The sequence below is a fragment of the Myripristis murdjan genome, chromosome 24, assembly GCF_902150065.1.
Source record: "Myripristis murdjan chromosome 24, fMyrMur1.1, whole genome shotgun sequence".
In the NCBI taxonomy this organism is placed as follows: domain Eukaryota; kingdom Metazoa; phylum Chordata; class Actinopteri; order Holocentriformes; family Holocentridae; genus Myripristis; species Myripristis murdjan.
In genome coordinates this window covers 28,210,147-28,226,793 of record NC_044003.1, presented here as the reverse complement: position 1 = coordinate 28,226,793, position 16,647 = coordinate 28,210,147, and the positions used below count along the sequence as shown (strand labels likewise).

Below are 16,647 nucleotides of genomic sequence, written 5' to 3'. Positions count from 1 at the left end.
CAGAACAGGACCAGTCCCACACTGACCATATGAAATGTGAATCTGAACCCATATGGGTCCTGAGTCGAGTGAAATAATAATCTTTTTAAAAATGGCTGAACTATCCCTTTAAAATGCTCCTTGGTTGACTTAGGTTTGATAAGCTGGAGGCTAAAGTTTAGAGGTGCACAATATTGTCAAATAATTATGTGGTGATTATATTGCTGAATACTGCAACTGCAACACAAACAGCAGTATAACATATAAAACAGACTTTTGAATAGTCCATGTTTTTCAGCAAATAATAATCAAGTTTTTCTCAGTTTGAATACAATGACAGTTTTTGTTTGTTTTGTTCCAGTATACAACTGAATTTACAGGCCAAAAGCTCAGGGCTCAGGAAAACAACAATGTTTCGAGCCCTGCAGCCAAAACAGAGGTGATCTACAGTTCAGCATCCTGTGATGGGCAGCATAACTGTACAAACGACACACCACAGGAAATCTTAGCTAAGGTTCAGATTTAGTTATGCTGTAGACTTAATGCCAAGCAATTCTGTGGCTGAATTACTGAAAATACACTTTAAAGAGTACTAGTCATTTATCTTTGTTTATGTGAACAAAGACACAAAGCTTGAGGGAAGTGAAAGTGAGGCAAGTACACCTCCATATTTATGACCAAGCCAACAGAGGAGAGATGAAGACATTGTCTGAAAGCAAGGAGGGAATCCCCCAACCCTTGGAAGTGGTTAAGTCGCAAAAACAAAAAATGTATAATATGCAAGCTTTGTTGTACAACAAGTTTTGCCAGAGCTGGTAACAACAGCAATCTCATTTACCGCCTGAAGACAAATCATTAGTACTGCAGCAGTAACAATATTAGCTTTGCCAACAAATTTATGTGACATTTACAAATAAGAAAAGTGATACCTGCCATAAAATATTATTACAATGTATCTGAATTGCCTCTTGTCAGCAGCATGTTGATGCAAAACAAGGCACTACACGCACCAGAAGTAAGCACACATTGAGCACGTTTACATGCACACCATATTCCTATATTATTCGGAATATCCTCAATATTCCGGTTGCGCACGAGTCATGTAAACACGTATCAAACTGGATTAAGGTCATAGTCCGGTTGGAGAATATTCTGAATAAGACCCCTGGCATATGTCTGTTTTAACCAGAATATTCCAGTTGCTGCAGTGCATATAAACACCTTATTCTGAAATTTACCTTAACCGGAATATTGACCCGAATCGGAATATGATGTGCATGTAAACGTACTCACTGTTAGCCAAGACACCTTCACCTAACTGCCCATTTTTCCCCACAATCGGGACAAGAATGGGAACAGGAAAATGTGTGTGTGTGTGTCTTTGAGGGGTGGGGGGGTATGTTTGCGTCGGAACTAATTCAAATACAGCACCTTAGCAATTCGCTCAAACTGGATTTTTTGAAGTGACACTTTTGATATACACTAGTACAGCATGAAAATCAATGCTACATACAACATACAAGAAGCTATACTGAGGGATGTAGGTTAATCACAATCAAAAAGTGACTAACCAATCAATAAGGAATATACAGAGGAAAACAAGAGAAAATCATTTTAATTAATTTAATTGGATCAAAACTTTTATTTCCATCGACTAAAACCACTCACGTTTTTGCGGACTTTGTAGATTTTAGTCAAGCTTAAGCTAAAACTGTCTGTCAAAATGAGCACTGAAGCTGAATCCTAAACTGTGCCTTGACAAGCATTATTAGAGCATTATTTTGCAGGGTAGTGCTGTGTTTTACTGCCAATAAAGAGAGCCACAGGTTTGAGGATAGGGAGGGTAATAAGGTATCTTGCTAAGATGATGACGATGATGTTGATGTGATGTACACAAACAACACCAATGCAAGTCCTATGATCTGTGGGAAGCAAGCACTTAGAGTGTTACAACAAGTTGATTTCAGACAGACCCCCTCCAGATGTATTCCCAATTCAGTACTTATTAAATAATTGTTTGATATGTTTATGTACTTTTGAATCCCCGCTGAGTAGCCGAGCCACAGTGCACCTCATCCCGTGATGGCAAAAGGCAACACTGGAGAAATCCAGTCCAACACGTCCGAGCCTCAGTCAGACTCTGACTTAGAACAAGAGCCTGGTGAATAATCAAAATCAGAGACTTTTCATGAGAAATGGAATGTTGGTCAGCCTGCGACTGTCAAGTGAACAGCAACATTAGCTACAATAACTGAACATATATGCATATGTCTAGTTTATGTTGATCTTATATAAGTTTAATTTCAGACCCCCTGCCAGGCTGCCTCTGCTTGACGCCACCGTTTTAGCTATGGCTGGTATTCATTTACTGTTTTAACTTGGAGTGTGTTTTATGTCACCAAATTGCTACTGCGCTAGTTTCAGACAGAGATAGATTCTACTTATCTGTGATGTCACAAATTGTGCTTGTATATGCACGGCACAATACCAGATTTTAGGGAGTAAGGACAGGCTTCTCCCCTTCAGTGGCAGAATGTCAACACGGCACTGCAGTGGCAGATTTGGCACTAATACCAATCTGTAATGCCAAAGTCAAGCTACCAAGAGAATTAAAACAAAAAGGAAACCCGTTTTTGAGTGGAGAGGGTCTTTCAAAAAAACAAACAACAAGAAAAGAAAAAAAAAACAATCAGCCCTGTGACTCAACTGGTGAAGCGTGTACCACGTACCGTTAAGGCTGAGTCCCCATCACAGCAGCCTGGGCTTGATTCAGGCACAGGCCCTTTGCTGCATATCATCTGCCCTCTCTTTGCTCTCTTTCCTGTCTCTGTCCTCTGTGCCTATCGAATAAGCAGAAATGGCCAAACAATAATTACAGAAAACACAAACACAAGACAATCAGCCCTCAACATGGGTCTGATTTAACACTAACCACTTCTCAGTATAACATGGTAGCATATGTCAGCCATCTGCACATGGCACGCAGATTGATCATCCTCAACAGGGAGCACCAACTCATTCTGCCCTTGACAAAGATGCGATGCAGTATCATCAACTGCATGAAAAAATAATTTCTCGTTGAGTGGGCGGAATGACAAGTGTTCTCAAACCTGGCAACCCTTTCTGAGCGACTTTAAGCATCGTGTTCTGCTGTCGTCACATAAATAGCCCATTCTCATATTATTTACAATTACTTATTCCAGTTTAATTCTTTCAAACATAGGGATTTATAGTTTTGTTGTAATTCCCTCATAATTTAATGTAAATAGAATCATAACACGTACTACTTATTTTCTGATTTTTTTTTTTATTTCTGATCATTTTTTGCAAGTTTTTTTTTGGGGGGGTAATTTTCTTGCATTTTTTTTTTTAAATGTTGGGCAATTTTGTGGTAATTTTCACGTAAATAAATTTTTTTGAAAGAAATCAAGTGAATTTGCTCAGGTTTCAAAAGGATACTACATTTAGCTTGGGATAATGTTAACTAAAAAGAGTGAGAGAAAAAAAAAAAAAAAAACATCAGTTATGGAGGTGATGTAAGTTTTCAAAAAGGGCACAATAATCCTGTGGGATATAATGTGGCGTCAGGATACCTGGCCTGGGGTCCCCTTATCAAACCTACAGACTGAAGTGTTCAGAGATAGCTGAGGAGTTATGACACCCAGACACAAAACAATTCGTGACCCCACTAGCCTAGGACTGAAAAAAAAAGAACTTAAAAAAAATAAATAATAATAAAAATGTAACAAAAAAAAAAAAAAAAAAATCTAGTCTCCTCTGGTTCCCACCCAGTGAGGGGGCCTCCTTTTTCCTGCCTCCATTTTCATGTACAGGAGAAATTTTATGTTTATGTTGCAGTGACAAATCTCTCCAAGATTCCTCACTGTAAAACAAATGGACTGCCACAATCCCAATACTCAAAAACAATCCTACAGAGCCTGCACAGATTCAGGAGTGCCAGCCGTCCTGCCGTCCACGGGCAGCTGCAGCACAATGGGCATGTACCTGTGTACCTCATCTATCTGGTTGTGACCTGGTGTGTTGTTGTTGGGAAGGCATGTTACATTTGTATACAGTAAGTTCACAGTCAATGAATGGCGCCGGGATGTTGTGTGTGTAATCCTGCGACAAGTGGGTGATGTCACAGACCGTGACAGCATCAGCCGAGGAAGGGATGTAAACAACTAGAACAATGGTGTGAAAACAGTGGCAGGTAACAGGGCCACAAGTCCACAGCCAGGAGTTCAATATCCGGACTAGAAAACAGCAAGGCTGCCCACTTTCCTCTTACTACAGTTTGCCTCTGTCCATCTCCACAACCTAAACACCCTCCAGTGCTGGGTGTACTCCTGTGTATCCACGTCCTGACTAAGACAGAGAGCTCACCTCTTATTCACTCACAGCCTGCCCTTCAATAAGATGGCAGAGTGAGTGGATGGTAGGGCTTCAATCTCTTACCTCTCACTCTCACCTCAGCCTCTGAGCTGGCCTCAGACCCGTCAAGAGCTAGATGTCATAGCAGCCAACAGCCCATTGATAAAAGTCATTTAACAAAAATATAAAAAAGAGGAAGCAATACCAAATTCAAAGATTCTTTAAGTGCTGAGGTAGTAGGAAAAGGTCACTGAAGTGTGAGCGCTACTAGCAAAGCAGCACCTTTCTGAGAACTTGGAAATCTGTTGCTACCCACTAGACAGAGTGGTGGCATCTGATCGGTTTTCATATCAGCTATCATGTCAATATTGTGAAATGGTGAATATCAGTCCAGATAAATGGCCAGGATTGCTAATTAGTAAGAGTTATTTCCTCTCACACAGGTGCAGAATGTGCTGCATATCAGCTGTCATTTTTTGGCAGACAATGTGAGGCAGGACGAAGCCATCTGACCCTCGGCCTTGGCCTTTGGTGTGTCCCAGGCCTTCAAGCCAACCACACACACACACACACACACACACACACACACACACACACACACACACACACACAACTCTCCACTTTACCAAATACATTGGCAAGACCGTGTTCAACACACACTGTTAACCTTAGATCTTCGACAACATGGCCCTAACTGTTATGCTGCTCTGTTTTGCTATCAACAGGCAAATAACATTTAAAAAATGAATCTGTGGATTCCGTTTTATTCCTCTCTATTATTGCGATCTCTCTGCTGAACAGACTTTGTTTCTGACCAGTTTTTCTTCTTCTCTCACGCAGGCAAAAGCACCCACTCCAAGACACACAAACACACAAAGAGCAGTTTAAACTGTTGTTGGACTTCTTGTCTTCTCACTGACCCTGATAAGAAAAAAAATGGGACACTGGGATTGACTGTCAGTTCACTCTCAATGACAACTAATTCTCGCTCTCTTTTCTCATTTGTCCTCTCTGCTGCTTGATGTATTCTCTCATTCTGTTTCTCTCATTTGCAGCTTTACCTTTCTTTCTCCTTCCCTCCGTCTCCTCCCTACCCCCACAAATTCTCACAGTCTGCTGCACAAGCCTTTTTTTCCAGGAGAGAATGTAGGCCATCTCTCTGACGAGAGGAAGGCAGTGAGAAATCGAGGCAGGGCCACTCTTCTCTTCTTCCCTGCATTCTGCTCGCTCACAGCAGCAGAAGACACTACAACTGTATGTGTGTGTGTGTGTATGTGTGTGTGTCTGTCTGTCTCACACTGACTCATGGTGCCAGAGCGGAGGGACAAACCACAGCACACAGCAGTCTGTGCTGCACAAGCCACACCAATAGCCTATCTGTTTCAGCTTTGCAGAAACTAGGGCTCCTGCGTGTCCTGTTGCATAATATCAAAAACAATCCGAAACACTTCATAAAACAAACATCGAGTTTACTTTATGTTATCTAAGCCTGCTCGTTTGTAACAGGGTTGATCTACTTAGGACCAGGTAAGCAACGGCCCGACTTCGCTGGCCCAGAAACATAAACACTATGCTCTGGCAAAAGGCAAATAACAACAACCCAGGTTTAAATATATCATTTCACTTCATATACCTGAAAAAACAACAACAACAACAACAACAACAAAAAACAAAAAAGAGAAAGCTGTGGTCGGGACATCTCGGTGGCACAGCTGGCAGAGCACGTACCATGTAGCATTAGGGCTTGTCACAACAGTCTGGGTTTGATGGATGGAAATGCCCAAGAAGTAATCTTTAAAAAAAATACTTGAGCTGTGGGTTGACAATTACAAGCAGTGTCCAAAATGAATAACTTGGCTCACCTGCCACAGACTGGTAAACAAAAACTGTACAGAGGGGTCAAAACGTTTGTGTTGAAATGTTGTTTCATCATTTATCAATAAACAAAAGTGAGGGAGCTAAAAGGTTGAAACCATTGATATAGGTGTCAATGAGGGGTGGAACAATGAACCGATAATGCAGTATGCAGTACTTCCTCCTGTCAGACGTTACTGATACACTTACATATACATATCAATATTTGAGTGGTTAACTTCATTTCCACAGATGGCATTTTTGAGCTTTCTGAACTGGAACTGTTCTTTAATGTTCATTCTGAAGTCACTCTGCATATCAAAATACTGAAAACCACGACTGATTCCTGCTTATTGAAAAATTTTCCCCTCTCCAGGGCGTTTTTTAACTTCAGTTACAGATATCATGATGTGTCACTGCTGATCATCGCCTGTTACTGGAACGTAATCCTTATCGTGGGTAAAATATTGTGATAGTATTGTATTACATGTTACCCCTTCCTTGTGTCAGAATTGTTATTTTGCACATTCTTTGTATATAAATGACTGAAAAGCCGACAAATCCACTGAAAATTGCAGCAAAGCCAAATGTAAACAAAACACCCGCCTCCAACAATGGCGGCACAATCCCACAATGCAGTGCCCTTCTCGCCTACAAAATGACGACAGTTCTCACAGTCTGTAGTCGCTACTGCTACTGCTTTCACTTTGAAAAATGGTTTCCAGTTGTTCACAGCGATGTCAGAAGAGCTTAGTGAAGCATTTCAGCGCCTAATTTTTCTCCTGAGTGCAGTAAAAGCTGTCCCAGCACCAAACTGCAGCTAAACTGAAAGTTTCCAGAGGAACAGTGCCACACATGCTGGAGAGAGTTTCACAATCCAAGTCCTTTTCATCCAAAGTAAGACCAGGCAGACCTTAACTGACCACACCATCTGAAGACCAGTATATCAAGCTAACTTTATAAGACAGAACATCTGCATCCAAGATGCAAAGCTGACTGAACAAAGGACACCACACTCCAGTCAGTCAAAGTACAGTCAGAAGATGACTGGCCAACTGCAGCCTTGCTGAGACAGTAGCAGTTTCTGACCTAATTCGTCAAGGACAAAAAAAAGTCTAAAAGTTAAGCGTGGGTCGCACAATACCAACATTTCACTTGCTGTTCACCAATAAAGTTCTAGACCCACTTGATGAATTAATTAATTATATCATCACATTTTGCAAGTAAAAGACAACATGCAAAACTTTAAGGACCATTCAAGTGAGCAGAGAAACCACTGCTAAAAGTAAAAAGACTATAATCCAACGTTTTAAAACTGGAAATATGATTTGTAGCATTTACAATGTTCAGCGGCCACATTGGCCTGGCAAGTGCTCTAGAATTCCACGGATGTGAGTGAGTTAATGCGACGTAGCACCCGCAGGCGATCACAGTGGTGCAAATATTGAGGTGAGGGGATATTTTACCTCTTCAGGTGGTAATGACTTGCACATGATCAGCTACACACCGAAGAAAAAGATGTGGCACTCTGCAGAGTTATCCAATCCCTTCTGCTTAAAGCATGCACTGACCAGGACAATAACTCTAAACATGCACTGAGGCCACGCCAACCCTCTCCGAAGTCCGAGGAGGAGCGAGGAGTGCTGTACACGACGGTGACATACATGAGCAATGCTCAAGGCTGAACATATCCCACAATGTTTCAAAAGGGAAAAGGAGAAAAACAAACTGTAACATCATAAGACACTCTGAAAGAGAAATGGGATAAAGTCAATTCCCACATTTTACAAAAAGCTGCACAACGCAAACAACTACTGTGCAACAAAACTTTAATTTGACTTATAGTAGTGAAGAATTATGTAATCATGTTTGCAAAATATAAAGTTTGTATCACTGTTTGATAAATGATGAAACTGCAAAAGGACTCAGACTTTTGGACCCTACTATGTCTGCCAGTTAACAATTTTAACCAGATGGAATAATTACACACACTGTACAAAGAATAATAGAAATATGTCATTTTATATAAATACACTTCATGTGACAGTAAGCATAGCACACAGTCGATCAGGAGCCTCTCTGGAACAGAAGTCTTGTATTCCTTTGATATGACTGGCTTATGTCCAGTGGTCAACCAGGACCACTGAGAATGGGCAAAGAATAAAAATGGAGGCATTTAAATGTTACTGTCTCAGAAAGTTACCTGCCTGGGTGGCGGCTGACTCTTACTGACTAATCTGCCAAAGTCAAATTTTAGCAGCATTCAGTGCTTGGCCAAGTGTTCATTTGAGCCAGTGATTATTATATGTGTCCGGTTGAAATTTTCACAGGCTGGTTGCAGGTGCCCCGAGGGTTCAAAACAAACAGCATGAATACCTACTGCCGGCTCCAGTGGAAGAATGTAGTGTGTGACAGTGGCAGGCAGGCTGCAGCACTGCTGAGTGCTAAAATGGCTGCTCATTCTCCATACAGACAGAGAGCTTAGCTGGGAGGAGGAGGAGGGCTCCCACTCCCAACAATATGCCTCAAATGTGGCTCATCCTTAGGTAGGCCCGACAGCCTCCATGCACAGCTAACAGGGAAAACACCTCCACTTGACACGGCATGCAAGGCAAAGAAATAGTAAATATGAATGAACAGATTATAATGGGAAACATACTCTCTCAAGACAGTCAAGCAGCTCCGATTTTCTCACTGCCCTACCTCCACATCCCTCTCAGCATGCAGACACTCTCTCTTAGCTGGGAAGGTGAGGATAGCGCGAGTGTTTTGGCATGCAGTCAAGCTGTGACACGGTTTGGTAGTCTCTACATCTCTTCCCTGCAGTTGAGTCCTATTTTGAGGGCAGGCAATTGCATTATTTATATCCTATTTATTTGTATGTATTCTGTGATCCGGCACATTTGTTAAAATAAACAACGTGGGGCCTAAACCAACAGAGGCATTTCACTGACAGAGGTTTGAAGCAATAAAGCTCATTCATATTTTGCTGATCATTTTGTCCCATGTGTGGTACTGCTCTGAAAACTGAATCCCTGGGATAAATGAAGTACCTACCCACCTACTGACCCCCCTACTCTGAGTTCATATTGAGGCAAACCTCCTCAGCAGCAGATAACAAACTCTGGTTAGAGTGGCAGTGGAGTCCCAAACTTTGAACTGAATAACTGCAGCCTGTGGTAAACTCTATAGCCTGGCTCTTATCTGGACTACATCTAAGTGGAGAGAGGCCCAGCTACAATGCCCTCACTCCGAACCAGATAAAGTATGCAACAGCAAAACTACACAAACAAACACACCGGCTAATATCATCAAGCACAGTGAAGCAACAGGAAATAAGTTTCAACTGTGAAAGCTTGCACTGATGTAACTATATATTCAAATATTTAAAATGATAAAAAAAAAAAAAAAAAAAGATTTTGTGGCAACATGAAGCTTACTTGTATATTACAACATATTATGACCCTGTTTTAATTGCTGATGACCAAACAGTGGCCATGTTGACATTATCGAATAAATTATCAATCATAATAGTGATTTAGATTAATGAATAACCAACACTAACTTATCACACAACACCGGGTCAATTTATGGGCTCAAATGACGTCTAATTGTCACGGCAGTAAATTTGTATTTCACCCGCTTACAGAATGAAATGGATAGTAAAACCAGTAAAAAAAAAAAACAAGGATTTTCTCATTGAGTTTTATTCTTGAGTTCAACCTTTGTCATCCACCAAGATGTGTGTTCCTAAACGTCACTAGCTGTAATAAAATGGAGTTTTAGGGGCTGTATTTTCGACAGTAATCTATTCCAGCAGGACTGGGTGGGCTTTAGTTCCCCTGAGGGTACATATTGTTGTGACTCTGGTAAAACCAACCAACTGTAGCGTGAATGAAAATATCTGGAACTAGCAGTGCAATAATATGACAGAAAATGTTTTCCTGGCTAACCATGCTGTCGAGCTCACTTGCTAAAAACTTCCCCTTTGGAGGCTTGTAGCAACAGAGATGATGTGAGAAAAGTGCACATCTGACACCATCGCTCACTAAAGCTCCATATTTAGATGGAGGTCTTCACTGGCCCTCGCCTCTTCTGATATAATCCTCAAGCTAACAATTACTGCTGGTTGGGTCTAATGAGGGAGAGCAGGCTCACCTGAAGGGGGCGGCAAAAAGAAAACTGAGGTGGTATTCTGATTGGATGGCCCACACTTTTACATGTGAAAGTAACATTTAAAGTCTCCATGAAATGAGCGCACATGACTTCTACTTTCTGTAAAACATGCCATCTTTTATGGTGACATCTTCAACCAATAAAACCTTCACAAATCTTTTTCTTCCACCAATCCACCAAACTCTTTCATCCACCAATCCCTTCACACAAAATTGTGTTTCTCTACCAAACTGAGGTTTTATTGGTTTGCAGTTGTGATCCTTCCCTGCACTATACCCCACTCAGACATCCTGTTTGAACAGGAAGTACATAACATCAAGAAAGTAAGAGTCCATTTTGCCAGTAAACTCAGGAGAAAACAACCGACAGGCCTCTCACCGCACAAAAAGCACTTTAGATTCACAGTTTCATATTTCTACACCCAATGATGACAATAAAAAACATTTTAATGAAAAATTACATATTTTAGTTTACCATTCCTTTAAAGTGACACATGGAAAACCTTGGTAGAAATCTGGCAAAACTGCTTCTCATCAAATTCCTTCCACCTTGAGTATTAGTGAAACACATTTTGTAAAAAGAAAAAATGTCTTTCAAATTCAGCACCGATTGCCAGATTGCTCTTTGTATATCTCAGAAACAGACAATTCCAAGCCCTACCATTCATTCTACTGCACTACTGTCTGTCGCCACTCATGGGGCCAAATAAGCATAATAAATACCAGTGACATTAAGACACATTTATCACTGCTAAATTGCTGCATTCCTGCTTCGTAATATAATCTTCTACATAAAAACTCAATAGACCATAATTCTGTGTCAGACATGGCTGTTTGTCGGAATTTGCATGTGGATGACTAAAAAAGTGATCATGTGTCACATGAGTATTTAGAGGTAACAGCCAAAACTTCATTCTTTCTTCCATGTAAGAAAATCAAAATCAAGAAAATGGAAAAATACTGGGACTACCACTTCAAACATGAAGTCTGTCCCTTGAACACATGAAGCTGATTTAGACAACAAAATCAGACTTTTGAGTTGGATCTGAAGTTTCTGAAGCCTGATACTGACCAATATGTATTGACTACCAATATTTACTGAGTTGAAGCTGATGACATTTTATTTTATCATGATATTTTGTGCAGATATTAAACATTTTTACATTTGGAATAGAAAGAAGTCCTCAGTGTTTCAATGATATTTACTCTTAGAAGGGTAAAAATATGCTCCTGAAACACGAGACAATAAAACTTTCAATGAAAATAGCATAGTACATGTGGTCAATCAGGCTGCATCACATCCATTATAATGAAGCTGCTACTGACTGGTTTGCTTTAATATTGTATCTGATCAAAGACCAAAACTGTCTTCACATATCCGTCTAGCCCTACTTTACAGTGTCTATTTCTGTCACATGTTTGTTAAATGCAAGTTATTAGAATATATTCTACAAATTCTAGATTATATTCTATAAAATAATTATAATAATAATATGAAAACTTCCATAAATCGGCATGATTGTGTTTTGATTCAGTAAACTATAATTAATGAGCGTGTCATGTGTGTACCACAGGTTAATGGCACAGCTTTTTATGTTGTTGTTGTCTGATTAAAGCATGGCAGAAACAATGTCACTACTGACTTTCTTAAGCAGTTTTAATCCCGTTGCAGGGTCTTTAGCTGCTACTGCTGCATGGTTAAAGTTACCTTTCTACATCCTTGGGAAACACAAAAACAAAAACTGTTCTGCTTTGTCGACAAAGCTCATGATTGCACAACCCAACAGTATCTCAGCCCTAACCAACAGCCATATTTGTAAGCAATTATTACACTAGATGACTCAGTAGATGCTCAACAAAACTAGTTTGGGAAGGGCCTTCCACAATTGTGATTTGGCAGTGACACACAGAACAATTTTAGCTACCATAACATTTCATTTCACAAGCAAATTGTTACCATATGCACCTCAGATGAACAAGAGCTATCCAGCAGTGTCAGTGAAACATGTCAAGCAATGATTGTTAGACAGTTTAATATTTGCACCAATAAGGGCTAAAACCCATTATTTATAAGCTGATCATAATACTTTGGCAAGCAGCTTGGCCAGTCAGTGTTAGTTAGCCATAATGCTGGGGGGGGGACATGTCAGAAAGAAAATTATTAAATTACAAGTCACTAGTCAAGCAAGCTGTGGCATTCAGAGATTGTGGAAATTAATCCCAAATCCACAAATCCATTAGGGTTTAATTGCTGCACATTCTTTTTGAATTGGCATGTTATCTATGCAGCCCCACTCACACTGTCAGTGGTGACTCATTTACATTCACTGTGCCAGGGGGCGCTCATCAGCCAAACCTGCTGAGTGGCCAACCTCTCCTCCACTTTCAAAACAAACAAACAAACAAACCAACAACAAAAAGCAGTGCTTTCATATCGTTCTCATGTGGACCTAAACGCAGGTAGAAATGCATTGCAGCGACACCTTGATGCCAATCGTGAATCGGGAGGGCTTACGTAAGGACTACTTGCTCTCCTTTTTCAAAGGAGAACGAATTTGAGAGGGGTCTGCTTAGCTGGGGAGGGGGGGTTGAATTTCAGTAACGTTATCTGGAAAAAACAGTATTAATGCAGGCACGGATAGATGCCATCAGTTTGCCTGGGTTCGCTCTGCTGCAGCAGGCAATTAAATCAGGTTGGTCAGGATGACATGCTGTCTTTTTAGTTCAGCTGGCGTTGTTTCGACATTGCCTTACCTGTTTTCTCGGCCCTTCAGCTTGTAAATATCGATTCTGCCCACGGGATCTTGCTGCAAGTTGACACAGTGGATGATTAATTCCCATGCAATTCCCAGCCTAAACGTAAAACAAGCCAGTTGGCTAACTTGGCTAACCAGTGTACGGCTTGCTCACGACAAGGATTGTCAAATGTCTTTGACTTTTCATCCGCTGTTACTTTGGATTGATCATTTTACGGCCAGTTGTGGTGACCGTGGAATATGTCCGACTGGCTCCAAGAGCGGATGAAAGTTGAATGTTAGCTGGCTGGCTAGCAATCTAACGTAGCTTATGTTGACAAACAAGCCTGCGTGGTTAAAATCACACACGACTTGCAGCAAGCTAACGCCAGGCAGCTAGCACAGTTAGCTTAGCCAGCTAACCAGTTTGCTAATTCGAAACCTTGCTTCGATAATCCCGTCCCGCTGCCTCCGACTTAACTCCGAGCGGCAGTAGCAAATGTTAAGTAAGTCCGAGATTCACTCCGGGGCGTTTTCTGTTTATCAATGACGGTGCAATGGTGTTTTCAATCTTAAACTGTCGCTTTGGTCTCTCCTCTCCGCCATTTCCAATCTCTCAACACAAACAAACAGGACTGCTCGTGTGCGCGGAGCAGCGAGGCGCGCTCACGAGGAGAGCAGCGGGCAGGCAGCCTCACTGTCAGGACGCCGTGCACGATACAGAGTGTGTGTTAACTGTTCACAACATACACGGACACACACAGTGCATCGATAAACTGCACAGACTACATGCAGATGTCACGTTATGGATGCACTGTTTGTACTGGGTGCACATACTGGGTGTTGATGCACTGGATAGGAGGGCTGGGAAAAATCGATTCAATGAAGTGTTGATATTGGTATCATATGAAACTAGACGAGCCAAGCAATCCACTGGTACCAAGCATGCCATGTTGGGTTGCAGGTAAGTGGGCTAAATATGACTCCAAAGTTTGGTTAAATTTTGCAAAGGGAACAACTGGCATTACCAGCAGGGTCCTTTGACCTTTGACCTCCAGATGTCTGAATGAAAATGGGTTGTCTGGGCAGCCACGGCTCTCCCCATTTGCAGACATGCTTACCTTATGAGAATTAAATGCAGTTTGGACCACAAACTCTGCAGTCCAAATGTGTTCTTGTGGCCTGTTGTAAAATGGTGTATTTGTGCAGACTGGGGCCTGGGTGCATCAATTGGCTTTGACTGGAAAGCTGAGACTCTTGTGGATTCAACAAGCCACATTTGATTCATGTGTGATGATGTAAGTTTCCATAGGAGCCATTTCACTGTAGTGAGATCATTTTCTGAATCTTGACATCACTGTATAAAATGACCTATAGTGACCTTTAGGATAATCACAGCTTCATGAAACTTTATATCCACAAAGCAGAGGATAATTCAAAAAACAAAAGTCTGAGTAAGTTGTGATATCAAATCGGCACCTAAGTGTGGTGATAGTATCAAATCAGGAGATGAGCACATAGTCCCAGCCCTACCAGATAGCTCAATGTGTTGTTGATACACAGTGCAAGCAGTAATTCTCTGCTTTTATAGAATGAAATACCTCCTTTATCAATTAAGATGTTGAGCTGTGTGATTGTGGGCATTAAAAAAAATCTATCGCTATTGTGGTGAACATACGTCCTTGGGCAAATACCTGAATATCACATCAAATTCTGATAATAGCCCTAACACTTTTACTGGGACAACAAACATTCTGGTTTGGTGAAGACAGGTTATTTGTTACATGTTGAGGTCTGATGTGAAATGAATTGTGACATGAAGTGAATGAATTCTACCTCTCTGCAGGGTTTTTCGCCTCTGCTGACAGAAAATCACTAAGCTTAGAGTGGTGAGGGAGGAACATTTGCTGTTATGAAAGCAGCCTCACAGTCCACTGGTCAAGGCTGCCTTTGGTATTCCACCAATATGTTCTGCTAGATACATTTACTGTGTAGCATGATAGGCCTTCAGGTATGAACATTCAATAGAGGTTGCTGTTTTACACTTCTTCAGTCTTCTACTCTTTTCTGTTAACCCCATCTGTATGTGCCATCTAAGTAATATGGTTAAAACAAAGCCCCTTATGCCTTCGCATGCCTCCTGCACAATTCCCTGAAAAAATAGCCCTTGATAAAACTACTTCTGCAACTGCTGAGATCAGACCGAGTCTTGACTATGATCCAGCTTTCTTCGCTCTTGCAGTCTTGCTGGATTGTTTCTAAGTCTGGATTTTACATGTGACTCACAGGTCATAGTGCTAAACACACTCTCATCTCTTTAAATTTGGATATCGATCACAGAGATTTCTCACGCATTAGCATTACACACGTCTTGTGCTTCAATTAGATATTCCTCCTGGGTTTACAGTTACTCTGGCACAGCTAATTATGCTCTGCCCCCATAGAAACTCCAACCTGTGGGTACTAATAACAGACTCGGTCTACCATGAAGGAAAGCAAACTGACCTCAGTCAAAAGGGATTCATTTCCACCCAGTGAATGGTTTCGGCTTGCAGGGTTTCAGCTGCTTTTCTAATTTGAGGCCACCCAGGTCAATAAACGACAACAATCAATGTACAATCATCGAGGATGTTCTCTGTACTATTACATTAATGATCAATGATTAATGATCCTAGATCAGTATTTATTTTGCGTGACATTTGACAGATGTTGGGCAGAAACAGGTGGGTTCAAACTCTAACTCCGTTCTAAAGGAAGCACTCATCCACAATGAAAACTGTGAAATTATTTAATCCCTCCCCCCCTAGCTGTTGTGTAGGACAGTAGTGGTGCTATCTTCCTCTCACTGTTACTGAGTGCTGGATACTGGCTGGATGCTCCAAATGCTAACTGTTAGCCTCCATTGAGGTGGACTTCCCCCCAGCTAACATTATTAAAAATAACTGCCTGCACTGTAAAAAAATGTGACTTCATTGTTTGTGTTGTCTATGCCAGAAACACCCCAATGCTGTTGTAATTCGCACTGGTAACCAATGCAGGTTGATTCAAGTTATTAATTACTGACTGCACCTTTATTATCCCCCTGTTAATTAATGACTGTAGGGGTGTAAGCTAATATGAACAGACATCCAGCAGAAATGTGCTACTGAGGTTCTACCTGTGCTCTGCGTCTTTACTCCTCCTGTGTTTTTGCTGCAGGTTTGCAGAAATGGGAGGGGAATTTTTGTCATTGTATGAAACTCTTGAATTAAAAGTTGCTACACTTAACAATACCAGTTTGTTCCAAAGTAACTGTCTGCACCAGAGCTACAGTCTGAATCCTCTGACAACATTAAATGTGAGTATTTAAGTGTGTGATCTTATATACCAGGAAATATTTGAACAATTAATGTCATTGTAATACAGCGACTAGGCATGATAATTGCTAAAAGTCCTGAACAGCCTGCAGGTTTATTTCATGTCAAGGTGATGAGTTAGGGACCCCCTGGGAGTGTGACTCCACGGGAGTTCTGACTTTTGGGAACAGAGTG

General features: G+C 41.1%; 1 protein-coding gene across 3 annotated transcripts in view; it reads right to left on the bottom strand.

Annotated features, from left to right (window-relative positions):
• Positions 1-13,739, bottom strand: part of ncoa1 (nuclear receptor coactivator 1) — a 92,329-nt gene extending 78,590 nt beyond the window's left edge. For 2 of the 3 annotated variants that reach the window (XM_030046611.1, XM_030046614.1), the window contains exon 1: positions 13,137-13,739. The gene's annotated coding sequence lies outside the window, so the exon portion shown is untranslated. Of the gene's footprint in view, positions 1-2,708; positions 2,820-13,136 lie in introns of all 3 variants that reach the window. The other variant, XM_030046613.1, reaches the window with a different exon arrangement.
• Positions 13,740-16,647: the final 2,908 nt, after the last annotated feature.